This window comes from Schistocerca americana, chromosome 8 (genome assembly GCF_021461395.2).
Source record: "Schistocerca americana isolate TAMUIC-IGC-003095 chromosome 8, iqSchAmer2.1, whole genome shotgun sequence".
In the NCBI taxonomy this organism is placed as follows: domain Eukaryota; kingdom Metazoa; phylum Arthropoda; class Insecta; order Orthoptera; family Acrididae; genus Schistocerca; species Schistocerca americana.
The window spans coordinates 303,948,166-303,960,542 of record NC_060126.1 but is presented as its reverse complement, the minus strand read 5'-3'; the positions used below and the strand labels follow the sequence as shown (position 1 = coordinate 303,960,542).

Sequence of the window (12,377 nt, the reverse complement as noted above, 5' to 3'; positions counted from 1 at the left end):
GCAGTCCTGAAAGAAAGGACATTGCGGAGACATGGATTAGCCACGGCCTGGGGGATGTTTCCAGAATGAGATTTTCACTCTGCAAGGTTCGCAGGAGAGCTTCTGTAAAGTTTGGAAAGTAGGAGACGAGGTACTGGCAGAAGTAAAGCTGTGAGGACGGGGCATGAGCAGTGCTTGGATAGCTCAGCTGGTCGAGCACTTGCCCGCGAAAGGCAAAGGTCCCGATTTCGTGTCTCGGTCTGGCACACAGTTTTAATCTGTCAGGAAGTTTCATATCAGCACGCACTCCGCTGCAGAGTGAAATTCTCATTCTACATCTGTAAGTGTTTATTGCATGCAGTGAGATGCGTGGGGTGTAGCAGCAACAATCTCAAAATGTTGCGACTACACAATCTTCTTAGCTATATTATGGAGAGAGTTTCTCCTAGTAAGTTTCTGTTCACGCCTCGAATTAAGTTAAATTACTCTTATAGACACAGAAGTGAATGTAATTCCCATTGAATGGATGACAGTTTGGTAAATTATTACAGATTCTGGAACTGTTTTCTCACAACTCAGAGGTCAGTTGACCATAGTAAATACAGGAAAAGCATCGAGATATAGTACTGTGAGACTTTTGATGTGTAAAGTGAACATTTAGTAACTGTTTAGGTCTCTCATCTAAATAAGTTCAATTTTCTGTTGTGAATGATGAATGTACTGGTGCAATTGCGTTGTATGAAACATATTAAAACTACAAAACAATTCCTTTGCGCAGGAGCCATCTCTGCACAGGTGGTATGTCCCAAGGAGTGCCTAGGGCTGGCAGGAGGGCCTCCGGTTGCAGAAGACCAACTGCAGTCTGGTTTGTATATTAGCACTACATATGTCTGAAAAATGTACTAAAAGAAATATTTTTTTAAATTAATTGAGTATCCCAAAAATTATGCGATTTTTATGCTCATATTCTTTTCAGTTCTTCGTTGCTATTTTTATACAATTAATAAGTACTGATATTTGTTGGTGCTTGTGGTAGTTTAAAATATTTACTGCTAAGTTTTAAATATATTTTCAAGGTCATATTTTTATGATGAAAAATTACGTATGTTACTTTGCTTTTAATCAGCGATTTTATTTTCAAGCGATGAATTTATGTCAATCCTTACAGTTTGAGCACGACTATTAAGTAAATAAAATTTGCAGCACCTTTTAAACGTAAAGAAATGCCCTAGAAAAAAATTTTGACACTAACTTGTGAAACTATATTTGCAAGAAAGTAAAATTCTGACATCAAAGAATACCAAATAGTAAGGCAGACAACACACTTCAGTTACTTATCTTATAGTTGGTAATTATTAGTGTCCGCAAATCGGTCTAAGCTGTTTCGAACAAACACAGCTGCCTCGTGGTATTGATTATAACATGGGTTAAATGGTTATCACAGGTAACAATTAACACCATCAATAGCCGAATAAGTTGCACACTTAACAGGTATTACCTGAGCCCGGTTTGTCGTAATCGTTGCTATGAATTAGTAGATACACTAGTGGAAACTCACCGAACTACAACCAAACTAACTCTTAACGTATCCGCCTCTTACAAGTAAGGCCGTTTGTCGTAAGATATCACTTACAATTTTCGTACAAAAAGTCATTTACCCAAAGACGGCACTAACCTTACCTTATCCAGCTGAACCGCAGTGACCAACAAACGTTTTTCCTTATTGCCACATTTCAGTATTTGACAGTAAATAACGTGCAATGCGAAAACACAATGCAGTTCTTATCGTAGACTTCCCAACAAAAGGTAACACTTAAATACGCACACACTTAACGGCGTTTAGAAAACTTCATAAAACACATACAGTGATACTCAGTGCTCGCTCGGACATGGATATCATTAACTCGAGTTCTCGGTGAATCCAAACAGATACAAACTTGATCGAGTGAGGTTCGCGCGACTCTCTCCGTCGGAGGTTCGCGTCCTCCCTTGGGAATGGGTGTATGTGTAGTCCTTACCGTAATTTATTTTAAATTATATTCAGTAGTGTGTAAGCCTAGGAACCGATAACTTCAGCAATTTGGTCATATAGGAACTTACCACAAATTTCCAAAAAATAGTACATCCTTGCTCAGTCCCGGTTCCTTAACCGTTTAAACAGAACCACAGAGAGATGTGCGTAATTGATTCCCCGTCAGTACACTCTCTCAACTAATCGTGCAATCCCTGATATAGGCTATCAGTACAAGCTATCAGGCTAATTCCGCAAATCCAGAGATCTCAATGCACAATTGATAGTAAAAAACACCAGACAGACAAACTAATGATAACTTATACTCCGGGCAATTTGCATGCAGAAAAGAAAGGTAAACGTCCCGAACCACAAATTACACCTCATTGCACTAACATCGTAAGCTAATCAGAACGCACTTTCCTTAATTGACGGAAACGCACCGACGCGCACAAAACTCACAGCAAAAGATGTAGATTTCGGCGTGTTGTTGCCTGCACCAGAAACGAACACTAAAGTAGAGCTGGTAGAATGTAGCTGATTGTAGCTCCTGCTTTCAGCATCCGTAAGTGGATTACCACGTCATCGGGTAGCTGAAAGAAGCGATTGTAAACACTTTTACTTCCAGGAAAATACTCAGCAGTAACTAACTCAACTTTCCTGCACAGGACGCGATGGGAGGGACCTGCCCCGTCAAAGTCTACGAGCGCCACTTCCCGCCTCAGCGACCACAGCAAATAGCAAGCCGATACCCCTGGATAGCAACGTTAGCGAAGAGTATAATCGATGGTTCTCGTTTTTTCAGGTAATTAGTTTAACACTAAGTGCATGTGGTTCTTTTTAGGAGTAGTCTGAACTTTACTTCTTACTCATTGAAGGCGTTGTGTCCCAAACTCGAAGGCAAATTTAAATTCCGTGACGGAAAAAATGTCACAACACCAAGAATAATTAATGTGGAGGACGGTGGAGCTGTTGTGTGATGATGCTCCATATGGGTTCGATTGGAGACAGATGTGATGATAGAGCAGGCTGGGGCAACATGTCGACACTTTGTAGAGCATGTTGAGTGAAAACAACTGTATGTGGGAAATACAGCCTGGAACGCTGTTCATGAATGGCATCACAATAGGTTCAATCTACAGGTTGACGTACAGATTTGCTGTCAGAGTGCGTTGGATAGCCATAAGAGTACTCCATCTGATATATGAAATCGCATCGCAGACCATAACTCTACGTATAGGTCCATTGCGTCTAGAAAGTAGACAGGTTGGCCGCAGGCCCTCAAATGATGTCCCAGTAACCAACACACAGCCGTCACTGGCAAAGAGACAGAGCCTGCTTTCACCAGAAAACACGACAGACTGCCACCGCGCTGTCCAATGGTTTGGGCACAGCGGAATGCACGCTACAAGGCGTCTGGCTCAGAGCTGTCCTTGAAGTAACAGATTTATAACAGCTTTCTATGGCGCTATGATGTCAACCGCTGCCGAAATATGCCCCAGAACTACACGCCGAACGTATGGTCTTCGTAGTGCCACGTAGCCATCCGGAGACCGATCTTCTTGCGACTGTTTAATCTCGTGACGACCGATTTCAGCAGTAGCGCAGAGTGGCTGCGTTCCTGCCAAGTCTTTCTACAGTATCGGAGACGGAGCATCCAGCTTCTAGTACTATATTACACGACCTCGTTCAAACCTAGTCACCATAAACGTGTTCTTGACTAACAGCAGCACACCGTGTCCACTATCAAAAGTAACTAGTGCTCACGGCTGCTAAAGCGTGCATTTAGAGTAGCACTGATGTCTCACCACTATTTCTTGGTGTTGCGACTTTTTCCGCCAGTGAAGGCTAACCGAGGCTCGCACGATGCCGTGTGGTATATTTTGGAAAATGGTACGCCTAATAGTGTCGATACCTATTGCTTCAGAAGGGATTCTCATTACAGCTTTTCTAATTTCACGTGCTGTAACGTGGTTTAAGTAGTAAGGATCAGGGTCATTTAGCCTTAATTTCCTTTCAGAAAGTAGTTCTTATTAGCATTTGGTCTAATTAAAGCTGAAAGAACTTGTTCACCTTGTCAGCTGGCTTTTTCTGTCCTTCACCCAAGCTACGGAGATTCTTCCTCGTAATCTAAGCTCTCGTACAGTGCCACCTAAGGTATGCCATATTTTTGCATTGCAGACTTATTGCTTTCCCCGGTTGAGCAATTTTCTGTATCCTTCGTAGCACCAGCTAGCATCATACCTGTGGATGAATATTTGACATAACTGAAAGTTTTGTATTATTCGTATATGAGCCATGAACTAATTAATAAGTTTCTGGATCTTTGCTCAGTTGTTGGTTCACTGATTATTTGATGTTACAGCGTTTATGAGCACTACCCTCCAGAGATCCACGGTCGATATGATTAATGTTCCCATAAGCTGCGTGGCCGGCCATAGGTGGCCGATCGGTTCTAGGCGCTACAGTCTGGAACCGCGTGACCGCCACGGTCGCAGGTTCGAATCCTCCCTCGGGCATGGATGTGTGTAATGTCCTTAGGTTAGTTAGGTTTAACTGGTTCTAAGTTCTAGGGGACTGATGACATCAGATGTTTAGTCCCATAGGCTCAGAGCCATTTGAGCCAATACTATTTGAGTAATACAACCCAGTACGTTTTCCTTGTCGGCAAGCGTTTACCAGAGACAAGTGCATTGTCAGGAATGTCTCTGGGGAGCATGATTTCACAGCTTTTATCCTCTATATACGTAAGTAATCGGACAGGCTACAGAGATTTACGTCTTTCTGCTGATGATTCTGTGATGTACGGCAAGGTGTCGACGTTGACTGGCTATAGGACGACGCAAGATGACGTTAACAGAATTTCTAGTTGGTGTGATGAGTTGCAACGTGCTTTAAATTTAGAAAGATATAAGATAATGTGATCGAGTAGGAAAAAAACAATTCCTGTAACTTTAGAATACAGAGTTAGTCGTGTGCTGCATAACACACTCATCGATTCAACATCTAGGCGAAAATTTACAAAGCAATATGAAATGGAACGATGAGGTCAGGTTTTTAGCAGGAAAGGCGAATGATCGACTTCGGTTTATTGGAAGGATTTTGGGTAAATGTAGCTCATTTATAACGGAGGCGGCATATAGAACGCTGGTGCGACCCTTTCTTGTGTACTGCTCATGTGCTTGGGATACTCACCAGGTCGGGTTAAAGGAAAACATCGCAATAATTCAGATTCGTGCTGTTAAATTTGTTACCGGATGGTTCGATCAGCAGGGAAATATACTTTGTGGACTCAAATGAGAACCTCGGAGGGCAGACGGCGCACTTCCCTCGAGGCACCATCCCAGAAATTTAGAGAACTCGGTTTTAAGGCTGACAGCAGAACTATTCTATTGCCGCCATCGTACGTTTCGTGCAAGGACCACGAGACAACAGAAGCTGGGTCTCGTGTGGAGGCTTGTAGACAGTAGTTTTGTCCTCGCCCTATTTGCGAGTGCAACAGGGAAAGAAATGACTAGAAGTGATGCTGTGTAAACGAATAAGAGGCTGAACCTTTACTGTGAAATACACTCCTGGAAATTGAAATAAGAACACTGTGAATTCATTGTCCCAGGAAGCGGAAACTTTATTGACACATTCCTGGGGTCAGATACATCACATGATCACACTGACAGAACCACAGGCACATAGACACAGGCAACAGAGCATGCACAATGTCGGCACTAGTACAGTGTATATCCACTTTTCGCAGCAATGCAGGCTGCTATTCTCCCATGGAGACGATCGTAGAGATGCTGGATGTAGTCCTGTGGAACGGCTTGCCATGCCATTTCCACCTGGCGCCTCAGTTGGACCAGCGTTCGTGCTGGACGTGCAGACCGCGTGAGACGACGCTTCATCCAGTCCCAAACATGCTCAATGGGGGACAGATCCGGAGATCTTGCTGGCCAGGGTAGTTGACTTACACCTTCTAGAGCTCGTTGGGTGGCACGGGATACATGCGGACGTGCATTGTCCTGTTGGAACAGCAAGTTCCCTTGCCAGTCTAGGAATGGTAGAACGATGGGTTCGATGACGGTTTGGATGTACCGTGCACTATTCAGTGTCCCCTCGACGATCACCAGTGGTGTACGGCCAGTTTAGGAGATCGCTCCCCACACCATGATGCCGGGTGTTGGCCCTGTGTGCCTCGGTCGTATGCAGTCCTGATTGTGGCGCTCACCTGCACGGCGCCAAACACGCATACGACCATCATTGGCACCAAGGCAGAAGCGACTCTCATCGCTGAAGACGACACGTCTCCATTCGTCCCTCCATTCACGCCTGTCGCGACACCACTGGAGGTGGGCTGCACGATGTTGGGGCGTGAGCGGAAGACGGCCTAACGGTGTGCGGGACCGTAGCCCAGCTTCATGGAGACGGTTGCGAATGGTCCTCGCCGATACCCCAGGAGCAACAGTGTCCCTAATTTGCTGGGAAGTGGCGGTGCGGTCCCCTACGGCACTGCGTAGGATCCTACGGTCTTGGCGTGCATCCGTGCGTCGCTGCGGTCCGGTCGCAGGTCGACGGGCACGTGCACCTTCCGCCGACCACTGGCGACAACATCGATGTACTGTGGAGACCTCACGCCCCAAGTGTTGAGCAATTCGGCGGTACGTCCACCCGGCCTCCCGCATGCCCACTGTACGCCCTCGCTCAAAGTCCGTCAACTGCACATACGGTTGACGTCCACGCTGTCGCGGCATGCTACCAGTGTTAAAGACTGCGATGGAGCTCCGTATGCCACGGAAAACTGGCTGACACTGACGGCGGCGGTGCACAAATGCTGCGCAGCTAGCGCCATTCGACGGCCAACACCGCGGTTCCTGGTGTGTCCGCTGTGCCGTGCGTGTGATCATTGCTTGTACAGCCCTCTCGCAGTGTCCGGAGCAAGTATGGTGGGTCTGACACACCGGTGTCAATGTGTTCTTTTTTCCATTTCCAGGAGTGTAATTCTCAAGACTTATTTTGTTTAAACGACTCAGTAAGTGCATACGCTGAAGTGAAACATGAGAAACATTTCTCGCAGAAGTGGTCTATCGCTGCATGTGCTTCATAAATTGGTTATAGTGTCTTCTTTTTTAAAAATCTAGTAGTCACGAAAATGATTACAGCGATGTTTGAAATGCGCACGTGAAACTCTCTTGAATCGATCTTGATCGATGCTGAAAAATATGCAAATCGCGACAGGAATGACTCGAAAAAAAAATTATGTTATAATATGTTATGTATAAAGTGTATCACTAAGATCGTTTATTAGTCTCTAGTTACAATGACTTCCTCGTATTCACAATAAAGTGAATGTAATCGCGTTTGAAAGGCTATTTATAAAGGAATCCTGGAACCGTATCTGTGTAACTCTGACTTCATTTCATTAAGGTAAATGCAGGCACAACACCTAGCTGTGTCAAAAAATGTTGCCCAGGAGACGTAACAATACCGCAGCTCCTGTTGAAGGCCTGAACAAAACTCAGTTAGATTCATATAAGTTTTAGTGCATTGTGAAGGCTGTGATTGTCTTAGACGCTTCTGCAAACGGTATCTGATATAAGCCTGGTTTAGGTCCAGTGTAATTAATATCTCTGACTTATCGTAGCACGAAAACATGAATGGAAGTCTCGTAGTGAAATAGACTGGAGGTTTACTTTGTAATTCAGGTCTCTTTAATCAGCTGCTGGCCAAACCCCGCCTCATCTTTTCAGAACTAAAAATATTAGTCAATATAATGATGACACAAAGTCTAATTATTCCTTCACGTATCAACTAACCGATATTGGCTAAGGTTGTGTCATCCGTGAGGGTAAGAATCGGTATGACTCTTACCTTTTCTTCACGTTATAACTGACATCAGTTTCGTCGCTCCCAAGTCATCAGTGGGAACGTCAGGAAAGAAATCCAGTAAGTATATGGCCTTCTCGATTGACAAGTGATCGATCTCGACGTCTTCCTTGCCCCCAACGGAATTACCAATGGTATCGTAAGCTCACAAAATTTGCATGTTTGTGCTTTGTAAAGCTACCCTCTGGCTCGAATGTTTTATCAAATAACAGCCCAAAGTTTGCAATACTGCTAAATTACTTCCCCCTCTCACGCGGAATTTGAAGTTAAATAGTGGTATTTAATCGGAGTCGCTTAGTAATAACATCTCGTCCGAATTTTCCATCTTACATGTACCCACATCTGAAACCAATGATGGAATTTTTCAAGTTGAATCGCTATTCCGGTAACAATTCTCGCTGACTAAGGAAATTTAACTGCGTGAGTCCAAGCATACACAGTTTTTTTTTCGCATATAACGCAAATGAAGGGAACAGTAGCAGTAAATCCTGCTGTCCTACTGCACATGTCAAACATAATAATTAAAACAGTTTCCGTTCCGTGCAGCTAGTCACTAAGACGTTGCACATTTTCCCTTACGTACCAACTGGCAAACTCACTTAACATGGTTGGTACTCACTCACCCGAAACATTTCGGCACTAATTCTATTCTCATTACCGCCCTTACCCAATGTTGTCTCTACCTACAGCTTATTAAACTCGATTCTATCTTGTTCATCAACAGCACCACGAAACCAAAAAGTTAAAAAAAAGTACAGATAATCTTAGCTGTTGTGGACTTTTACTAACAGCCTACATTTTAAATAGATGACGTGTAACTAGCGTTCAGAAGTTGAAAATATTTAATATGACTGTCGTTGTAGCAAGTCGTATGGACTACTAGTATACTACTACAACTACATTTATCACTACAACTTAAATTTCTGAATTAACTTTAAATGATAAAAGTTTAAAAGTACTGTAGAATATGGCACAAGCATTCTTGGGAACCAGTATACATTTTTTTCAAAATTTTTAAATATGAAGTACATGACTAGATTATAGTACTTACGAGAGATGGGTGTAAAGTACACCTTCCCCGTTGGTGCCGGAGGAATTTAGTTGTAGGGAGGACGGTTCCAGTTCTTCGAAGAATGAAAGTAATGTCAACTTGTCTACAAACGTCATTTCAGTAACAGACACGGCTGTAGTCATACATTCCCCGCCCGACGTCGGCAGCATGCCGGTTGATACAACACTTCATTTAAACTTCCGACATAGTAACATTCCTACTTATTTTTAATTCTGAACTCAGTTTTACTTTTCTCGAAGCATTAAACGTAACAGCTCTGAGGCAGACACGGTGAAACAGACCACTTCAAATAGAACGCCGGCCACGCATCTTAAACATAGAATTAATAGAATGTAAAGCTATTATAAAATATAAGGCACATAGTGTTCTCAACCACACTCCGCTGCCACTACAGAACTCAACCAAGGAGAGTGGTAGTAGTGGTAGTACTGAGTTGGTTATATATATATATGTGTGTGTGTGTGTGTGTGTGTGTGTGTGTGTGTGTGGGTGTGGGTGTGTGTGTGTCTGTGTGTGTTTGGTTTCGCTATATTTATTAAAATCCACTGCTTGGTATAAAAACAACCTCGCAGTCATTCAACTCCTCAATAAGGTAAGCTTCAGAGACGGTAAACAGGAAAAGAAATCACACAATAAGCTTTTGAACATTATAATAAATTAAAATCCGACACCACTGGAACGGTACCATGTCCATCGCGGCATAATTCTTGACGTTTCCACAATGTAAATCATGAATCTTTGCCTATTGTCAGTTTGAAATACTTAATTGTTAACTCTTCACCCACGACGATAATACAACACTTACTTGAACCGTAATAGTTTTTCTGTGATGCCTCCTCGACACATATACTTTCTGTTGTGTCAAACTGAGAAGAGATATTAAAAGACTATGCCTTGGTCAAAAACGTTTACTGATATATGCCGCCTTTCGCAATTGAAAGCTATGCAGTATTCATACACTTTGCCAACAACGATGGGTGAGAACGTAGTAAAACAACCCCATTTATAAAATACTGATTGACATTTGTGCACGATGAGTGTACAGACGGTCTGTTGCTGTTCCTATCTCTCTGCTATAGACGTGCACAGCAACAAAATAGCTAAGGAGACACTTCCTGCAAACGTAACATACAGGTCCTTGTGTATTCTCTGCAATTCTTATGCTACATTCGTTGATATAAGAAGTTAATTGTGGAACGTGATGATGGCTCGAGATATGATAGAAACAAAGTAATAACCAAGTTCTTTTTCTTGTCCTCCTCTCTAGCGTCCACGGCTTCATCCATCTAGGGGCTAAACCACGACGCAAGAAGGTGGATGAGCTCTTACAAACCAACAACCTCACTGACGTACAACGGCTACTGACAATTCCAGGCCTGTTGCTGTTCACCACCGTAGTAATGATAACATCTTCACTAATAAATGCCGACTATTTGCTACGATATCTGTCGCTCTTTCAATAATACGAGTAATAACAGCACCATATGCAGAAATAACTCGCACGAATATTAATTTCCACAATTCTATTGGAAATAAACTACTTCTTTTCCTCATGATGATTTCATTTATTTTGTCAATTCATCCCAAAACTTCAGTCTCAATAAATAAGCTCTTCCTTTCACATTTTTCCTAACTGCCTACAACAAAATATCCTCGTTTCCACACTAGTTCAGTCATAAACGACTGATCCTTGCTTTGTGCAATACGAAGTTAACAAAATAGAAGTTATGACTGTGATTAACAATAACACTGGTCAATCATTACTAAGGTATTAAAAATTGTAATGACACACATAGATACCTGCATTTCACCCAGTACAACTAAAGAAGCAGCGAAGTGCCACAGAAACAGTACAACTAAAGAAGCAGCGAAGTGCCACAGAAAGAATACGACCGTTTGATGAAATATATTATCCAGCAACAAAATACCAACTTACATGAAAAAGAATTCGTTAGAAAAGAGAAAATTTTGTTTACGATGAATATACACACCAAGGGCATTAGTTATAGGGTCGTAAAAGGTAGGAGAACCAAAATAATGCCAATCAGAGAGTTCAGATAGAAAAATGCAACTAGAACGCCATCTGAAATCACTATTTCGTAAACAGCAGCACACCTTGCCTTGTTAATTCGCTTAAAGTTCTATTTCAGTTGACAGATCGCAATTTCACTCATGGGACCGTCTCCTCAAACTAAATACATAGGGTTTTCTATCAAACCTAAGCCCCAGTTTGGTACTAGGTCAGTTTGGGGAACCATGTAACCCTGACTGCTGCTATTATCGGAAATAATCAGAATGACGGTATACAATTAATAGTAGCTATTAGCAACGGATGATCCAGTCTCTGACGACGCCCTAATTCACACTCTATCTCTCTTCTGTCCTCTGAAACCCTACTCCTTTCTCATATTTTCATAAAGTCAGAAACTTCCTCATAACAAATCTGAAATACAAATCGTCAAGTAGGAAGGTATTTACTGTATTGTACTGTAAAAATCATCCGACATTACGGTAAACAACATTGTCAACAAAGTATACGAGATAGGATAATTGGCGATTTGGGAGAAGAAGATATTGCAGGTCTTGTAAATAAAACCGTCTTAAATCCAAACTACACTGCAAGGCCAGTTTATGTAAGAGAGTCGCTAGAAGCTGCACCATAATGACACTCGGAGCCCAATCTCATGGCAAAACCACTTGGACTCCGATACCTTTTGAGGAAGGTCTGAAGCAGACACACACAACCTGCACACTCTCCATGCCTATGTTTATCAGGCGAATACAGCATTCACTATTGAAGGTACCTGGCGACTTAGCAGAAGATTTTATTCAGTGCATTCATTCTGGGATTAACACATTCATGCTAGGACTCGATTTACAAATTTTAACATCTCGCTTGCCAGACTCAGACCTGTGGTGTTGCTGTCACCTGTGGGAGCCACACGGCATGGCCCAAAGGTGAGTAAATTGTGTATATCATGGTGTTGCATGTGAACTAATAAATTCACCTTGGTTCTTTGAACGTTAGTACTGCTTTTATATATGTATAATAAAAATGGGGGTCCCTATTCAAAAAAACACAGTTGATATCGTTTGACCTATGGCAGCGCCACCTAGCGGGCCAACCATAGCTCCATCTCGTTTCCCACTTCAAGCTAGGCGAGCTTCGTTCTTTGTGGTTTTAAGGACCACCCTTTTATATATATATATATATATATATATATATATATATATATATATATATATATATATGTGTGTGTGTGTGTGTGTGTGTGTGTGTGTGTGTGTGTATGTATGTATAATGTATTGTGCTGGTGCTCTGAGTACGCACTCGAGAATGTACATAAGGTTTGTGCCCTGCTTTGTCCCCTGCTCTTAGCCAGCAAATTCTATAGTTTTTTGTGTGACATATTTCCCATGCTAATTCTGAATTTGGTC

General features: G+C 42.4%; 1 long non-coding RNA gene across 1 annotated transcript; it reads left to right on the top strand.

Annotated features, from left to right (window-relative positions):
* Positions 1-746: 746 nt before the first annotated feature.
* Positions 747-10,492, top strand: LOC124546014. The gene is made up of 3 exons (XR_006967656.1): positions 747-844; positions 2,659-2,795; positions 10,207-10,492. It is a non-coding gene; the product is annotated as an uncharacterized LOC124546014 (long non-coding RNA).
* The last annotated feature ends 1,885 nt before the right edge of the window (positions 10,493-12,377 follow it).